The sequence below is a fragment of the Nicrophorus vespilloides genome, unplaced genomic scaffold, assembly GCF_001412225.1.
Source record: "Nicrophorus vespilloides isolate i.1.1-1 unplaced genomic scaffold, Nicve_v1.0, whole genome shotgun sequence".
Classification (NCBI taxonomy): Eukaryota; Metazoa; Arthropoda; class Insecta; order Coleoptera; family Silphidae; genus Nicrophorus; species Nicrophorus vespilloides.
Window position 1 is genome coordinate 33,778 of NW_017098653.1, and position 7,774 is coordinate 41,551.

A 7,774-nucleotide genomic window follows, 5' to 3' on the forward strand; every position below is an offset into this window, starting at 1 on the left:
TAAATAATGGGAAAAACGTATAAGATATTTTTTAGGAAATTTGTTGTATTGAAACATTTTAAAATTCGACTTTTTAGTCTTCAATATAATCTAGAAATTATATACATGAAATTCAAGAAAAATTACTTGTTTTCAATGGAAGATTGTAATTAAATGTTTCTTTTCTTTAATAACTACAATTTTAGCTGACATTTTCTGTTTAGTCATCATAGAAATGTATTAATTACATGCGGTTATATATTTAAAAAAAATCTAGATTTTACCATAATATTGAAATATTAATGTCTTAAATCGTTAATATTTAGTTTATAATAAAAAAATATAAAAGTGTTTCTTTATTTAATGCTCAAATTAATGATAGAGTTGTAGGTTTTATGTACAGAAACGTGTGTAGGTTGTAAGATTAACTATTGATTGTGATAATTTATAGGAAATTTGTTGTATTTAACTATTTTAAAATTTGTTCCGACTATGTTGATTTTTATTCTTCAATACAAACTTGAAATTATATACATGAAATTCAAGAAAAAATGCTTATTTTCATGGAAGATTGTAATTAAATGTTTCTTTAAAAACTTCAATTTTAGCTGACATTTTCTGTTTAGTCATTATAGAAATGTATTAATTACATGCGATTATACATTTAGAAAAAAATAGTAAAATTTCATTAAAAAAAATCTAGATTTTACCATAATATTGAAATATAAATGTCACAAATCTTTAATATTTAGTTTATAAGAAAAATATAAAAGTGTTTCTCTATTTAATGCTCAAATTAATGATAAAGTTGTAGGTTTTATATAAAATTAAAGTGCAGAAACGTGTGTAGGTTGTAAGATTAACTATTGATTGTGTAATACCGCGACTTTGAGTGAGATTCATGGAATAAGGTAATCATTTTTGGCTTTGGAATTTAATTCCGGTGTGTGATTGATGCTTTTTTTTGCATTTCGCAAAACTGATTTCAATTCAATTTGTCTGTAGAAAAATATAAAAGTGTTTTTTCTTTATTTAATGCTCAGATTAATGATAGAGTTGTAGGTTTTATATAAAATTTAAATGCAGAAACGTGTGTAGCTTGTAAGATTAACTATTGATTGTGTAATACCGCGACTTTGAGTGAGATTCATGAAATAAGGTAATCATTTTTGACTTTGGAATTTTATTCCTGCGAAGGTCCGGTGTTTGATTGATGCATTTTTTTTGTGTTTCGCAAAACTGATTTCAATTTAATTTGTTGCTTTAATCAACTTTGTGCGCTAATTTTGTATCCTGAAATACTCACTGTTGCCCTGCATTTGTGCCGTCGCTCTCTTCACTGTTGTTTAGATTCCCGTTAGTTCACTGCACATGTTTTCGAGTAACTTTTGCACGCACTGTGAGATATTTTCTTTTTTTTTTCTTCAAACGTTCGCAGGTTCGGTTGATGTTACGTGGATGGGGGGGGGGTTGATTAGTGGTTGCACGTCCGAGGGTTGAAGAGGTTACGAAGAAGAGGATTTCGGTGGATAGCAGATATAGAGAGAGAGTGAGTGAGAGACGCACATTCGCTCCGGTCGAAGGACCGGCACACTCCGGCAGAAAGGAGGAATCCTGAGTCCACAGCCGCCCGGACTCGGCCGGTCTCGTTGCGGGAAAAAGGGGATGCTGGAAGCGGCGCGCCGAGTGTAGAGGGTGCGTGCGAAGGGCGCATACGCGAAGCTTCCAACGGCCTGGGATCGTTGCTAGGCCAACATCCCTCATTGGGAAAACGCCAAGAGATGGATTACACTTGAGTGTGTGTATATATTTATACCCGACCGACCTCTTTCTACCAATCAACCAACCAACTTCACACACGCACCGCTCGCAACATCCCTTTGCAGTTCTTTGTACAAGTACGAATAACACGTAAACATTCGAAAGAGAACTGCAAATTATCCTTTTGTTCGTCCACATGTTTAACATCAAAGATACCATAACATTATCTCATAGCCGTCTTTGAAACTTTTTCAAATTAACATTAGTTTTAAAGTCTAAATTCATGTAAGTTTTCAAACTACACAAAACTTAATCTTAATTAGTTTATTTTCTAAAAGTTTTTTTTACTGTTTTAATAATCCATAATTAAAACATATAATGATCTTTTTATAAATCTAATACTAAAATTAGTTTACTTCAAAATTTTTCATTATAAACTAAGATTTAGATTAATGATTTGAACTGTATTGATTTTCTAATTGTTTTTGTTTTTCTAATAGAATTAGTTTACATAGAATTCTGATTGTAATTAATTGAATGTTGATTTTTTACGTGTTTTTTTCAAGAAAAAAATCATTGGGTTTTTCTGATTCTTTCATGTAATTCTTTCTATCATTCCCAGTCGTAGCAGTAAATTCAAGAAAAAAATGCTTGTTTTCAACGGAAGATTGTAATTAAATGTTAATTTAATAACTACAATTTTAGCTGATATTTTCTGTTAAGTCATCATGGAAATGTATTAATTACATGCGAGTATACATTTAGAAAAAATAGTAAAATTTCATTAAAAAAAAATCTAGATTTTACCATAATATTGAAACATTAATGTTTTAAATCAAAGATACCATAACGTTATCTCATAGCCGACTTAGATAAGAAAAAAAAAAACGATTGTTTAGTTACTTTAGTTTAGTTTCTTAAATAGTTTTAAACTTTAAATTCATGTAAGTTTTCAAACTACACAAAAAATTAATCTTAATTAGTTAATTTTCTAAATGTTTTTTATTACTGTTTTAATAATCCATAATTAAAACATATAATGATCCTTTTATAAATCTAATACTAAAATTAGTTTACTTCAAAATTTTCAAACTAGTTATAAACTAAGATTTAGATTAGTGATTTGAATTGTTGATTTTCTAATTGTTTTTGTTTTTCTAATAGCAATAGTTTACATAGAATTCTGATTGTAATTAATTGAATGTTGATTTTTTTTACGTGTTTTTTCTGCCTGTTTTCATGTAATTCTTTCTATCATTCCCAGTCGTAGCAATAAGTAAAGTCGCGATTGCCGCACGACTTTTTGGCAAATTCACGGTTCAAGGGAAAATGGAAATGAGTTTCGAGACTTGTAAACATTAATTATCGCTTAAATGGAATTAATTTCAGCTCTAGTGCGTGCGTTTTATTATTTATAGAAATAAATGTAAGGTGTTCTTTTGCTTTCTCTCAATTTCTTATTTATAAATCTCGTTTTCGTTGCAAATTTAGAATGAAATTTTGATGAAGAATGTGAATTATAAAAGCGAATAACTTAAATTTTTTCATTAAATATTGAAATTTTTTTTAAAGTTTCAAATAAAATTAAAATTTCTATAAATAATTTTAGAATGAAATTTTGATGAAGAATGTAAATTATAAAAGCCAATAACTTAATTTTTTTTATTAAATATTGAAATTTTTTTAAGTTTCAAATAAAATTAAAATTTTTATAAATAATTTTAGAATGAAATTTTGATGAACAATGTAAATTATAAAAGCCAATAACTTAATTTTTTTCATTAAATATTGAAATTTTTTTTAAGTTTCAAATAAAATTCAAATTTTTATAAATAATTTTAAGTTTTAGTGAATAATTTATTAAAGATTTTATTAGTGAAATGAATGAATGAATTGTCAGTTTAATAAAGATTTTGCTATGGAATTGGGAGAGTGCAAAAAAAAACCAAACTATTTGGAAAAAAGTATTGATGTCTGTCATCAGCAGTTTTGTCATGGAGCGTGTTTACCGTGTGTACATATTTGCAGTAGTTTGCAGGATAAATCATCGACTCGATCACAATTTCGGAAGATGTATGCTTGCTTATTGCCAGCACTGAGAGTTAATAATATCCCCGTTTAAATAATCGTCGGTAATCTTTCATCGCGTTATGATTAAAGAGAGAGAGAGTGTGGCGCATCCACCAAAAGAAAGCGATTTATATCAATATTCGTGCGATTCAATTTAGTTTCATTTCTGTGTATTAATAAAAGGACGGGAAATAATTGCAACTTGTCAATTTAGATGTGAATGTTGATATTTTAATATTGCAAAATTACAACATCAAAAGCGTGCGATTTGCAATATCTTTGCGAGGATAATAATCTATATTTCTCCTTTCTTTTATTGGACTTTTGCATGCGTACAATCGACGTTTGATCTAGATATGAAGAGCTCATTATATAATTCTCCACTTTTTTTTTAACTTTGCACTCTGGTCATTTCTTCTCCTTGCATTCTTTCTTCAACTTTCCATTCGATCTCTTTGAACTCGCTCAGAGAGTTTCGGGCCGAAAATGTTTTCTCGCCTTCTTCATTTTTCACAAATTGGGACAAGAAACAGAATTACACAATTCAGTTAGCCAATTACAACAACTGTAGTCTTTCACAAAATATCTCTATTCATATCTAGATGTCTTGTGTATTATTTAGTGGATTAAATAGATATTTTAAGTAAATTGGTAAAAGTTTTCGAATGTGTATAGAACCAAAACTATTAAAACCACACACTCTCAAGTTTCCCTAATTAAATCGCGCGCTCATCGGGAAGAAGTTTGATTGCAAGCGCACCGTGAATATTAAAGCCGGTATAATATATAAATCTGCGTATTTAGTAATTATTACTAAAGCGTTTCGGATAATGAAATTTTGTGCCCTTTTCAATTTGCGTTTCTTTTCCTTGTCTCATTTTCTATATTTTTTACTGTTGAAAGAGGGAGGAAAAACCCTCCGAAATGTAAGTGAATTTCGCTGCCGCAGAGACTCCGTTATAATCCCGTTCTTTTGCAAACTTTGCCGTTTTCATATCTGGCTGATGAAGGAACGTCTGGAGCGTGGGAGGTGAGAGATGATGGTAGAATGTAACGAAAGGAATTTGTTTGGCGAGGAAAAAGATAACGTGAGAGAGAGAGGATCGATTTTCTTCGTGTGCGTGAGTGAGAGAGACGTGTTGTTGTTGTCTGCATATATAAATTCACGGGCATTAATATCGTAACATCTCTTCCAGCTAGTAAAAACGGTTTTTCTGCTTGCTTTTCAGTAAACATGTTAACAATAACATCTGCAAATGTAATTACTTTTGTATGATATTTCTATTTTCGTTCTGCTTTCTTTTCAAACAGTCGAAAACAGTCGTAATTCCACAAAAGTTAATATTTTTTTAATTACAACAAAGTTTATTACAATTTTTTTTATGTATTTGTAATTAGTTGCGAAAATTATATTTTGTTGTTATTGATTTACCAGCGTTTTCTATATAAACAAAAAAATGTTGACTTGTAAAACTCTTCTTTACGATAAACAAAAAATATCATCAGCTTACTAGATGGAAGTAAGTACTAGTTCTTGGTTTTATTATATGCGAAATGAACGATGCTAATGATCTTTTTTCACTTTTTCATTGTTTATTTTTCATTGTATAGTTTTAGTGCTTATTTTAAGAAGATTTCGTATTTTCTGGTGGAGAGAGAATGGAAATAATGACTCTCCAAATAGTTTCGTCTTCATGGGCGAAGCTTATTATTTTAATAGTGGAAAGCAATATACATTTCCCCTTCGACGCACTTTTTCATTCATTTTCCACTCATTCCAGTTTTCACTTTTTCTTTTTTTACTTCAATTAAAAATATTTTCAAACTTCTTTAAGGTTAACAAAATATAATTATCTTTTCAGTAAACATGTTAACAATAACATCTGCAAATGTAATTACTTTTGTATGATATTCCTATTTTCGTAGTCGAAAACAGTGAATAGCACAGTCGTAATTCCACAAAAGTTAATAATTCTTTAATTAAAACATAGTTTATTACAATTTTTTTTATTGAAATTTGTAATTAGTTGCGAAAATTATATTTTTTCTTATCGATTTACCAGCGTTTTCTATATAAACAAAAAAATGTTGACTTGTAAAACTCTTGTTTACGATAAACAAAAAATATCATCAGCTTACTAGATGGAAGTAAGTACTAGTTCTTGGTTTTATTATATGCGAAATAAACGATGCTAATGATCCTTTTTCCACTTTTTCATTGTTTATTATTTATTGTATAGTTTTAGTGCTTATTTTAAGAAGATTTCGTATTTTCTGGTGGAGAGAGGATGGAAATAATGACTCTCCAAATAGCTTCGTCTTCATGGGCTAAGCTTATTATTTTAATAGTGGAAAGCAATATACATTTCCCCTTCGACGCACTTTTTGATTCATTTTCCACTCATTTCCATTCCAGTTTTCACTTTTTCTTTTCTTACTTCAATTATATATATTTTCAAGCTTCTTTAAGGTTAACAAAATATAATTATCTTCCAGCTGTTAATTTCTTTAATCAATAAGTTAAGGGTTCTCCAGTCTTATTTAATTTATCCAACAACGGTTTATAATCGTTAATAGATTGTAGGAATTTGCTAATTTTGTCTTGGAGCTGAGCAATAAAATCGAAAACGACTCCACCCGTGGTCTCTATGTAAGGTTTCCTCTTCTCTACAAAAAAAAACATATTCTTTTCAATATTTCAATATTTCTACACTATATTTTCTTACAATTTCATAAAGAATTAACTGAAACATTTACTTTGAATAATTCAATATTTATATTTCATTTCTTAAGTTTTTTTTAACAAATACGTTTTACTTTCACCTGTACTTTTTTTCCATCCCTTATCAAACGCTCCATCTCCATCGCGTCTGACAGACAGTTGAATAATATGTACGTTTATGCCGTCGTTTCTCATGTTTATTTTATTCAGTTTTTTTTCACCCTCGCAACGTTTCTTGCCTAAATTTATGAGCGAAAACTTTTTTTTGTTGTTGTTGTTTCCATTAAGTTTTAGTAAGAGCAATTTCAAAATGCAAAAATTTTGCGCGGCGCGTGTCGATCTGGGCGATGCGTCGGATTAAAATTTAATTAAAGTTTCGCGGCGAAACGTCTTTGATTGTTGCGGAAACAAAGTTGCGAAAAAAAAATATATGCGAAGAAGTCTGAGCCGGGGTTGTTATAAATTGCACCCGCGGGGACGTTATTCGCTCCACATCATACTTGCTGATTAAAATACTCGAACCCACGCAGACCTATTCTGTATGTATGTTTATGTATTATCTGTTTGAAAGTAATTACGTGGATCGGGTGGATGCGCAGGGTATTTTGTATAAAATGTGGATGCGCCGGGGTTATTGAGAGATGCGTGGGTTGAGGGTCGCCGGAAAGAAAGGAAATGAATGTGTATTCACTAACTTACTAACTGACTTCAACTTAATTAGTAAAGTTCGGATTACGATTTTTTTCTTATTAAAGTTTGCGTGAATGGAGGAGGATGCAGAGTTGATGGGATTTCAATTTCTTTCGTTTTTAATTTGTATTAAATTAATTAGTTATTATTAATTTTTATATTATTAATACAATACGAATTGTTCGAACGAACGTTTGTGCACGTAGACAATATCGAAAATGAAATATTTTATTAATTTAACAGGAACAACAATTCCAGTGTATATTCTCACGTTTCATTAAATCCGCATTTGCGGTAATTGATTCGCCTGTTTATACCGGTTTTTCGCGATTCCGTGCGCGATTTAACCGATCGTTTAATTGAAACATTGCGCGTTTTATTTATGTATTTTTTCAGCGTTGCAAACAAACAAATAAACAAACAACTGCGAATAAAAAAGCGAGAGAGAAAATGCAAACAAAACGCGAAATGTATTCGCATAAGAAATTTCTTTTTGTTTTTATAGCGGAGCGTTTAATATTAGATGTGCGTCGTTGTTATTATGCAATATTG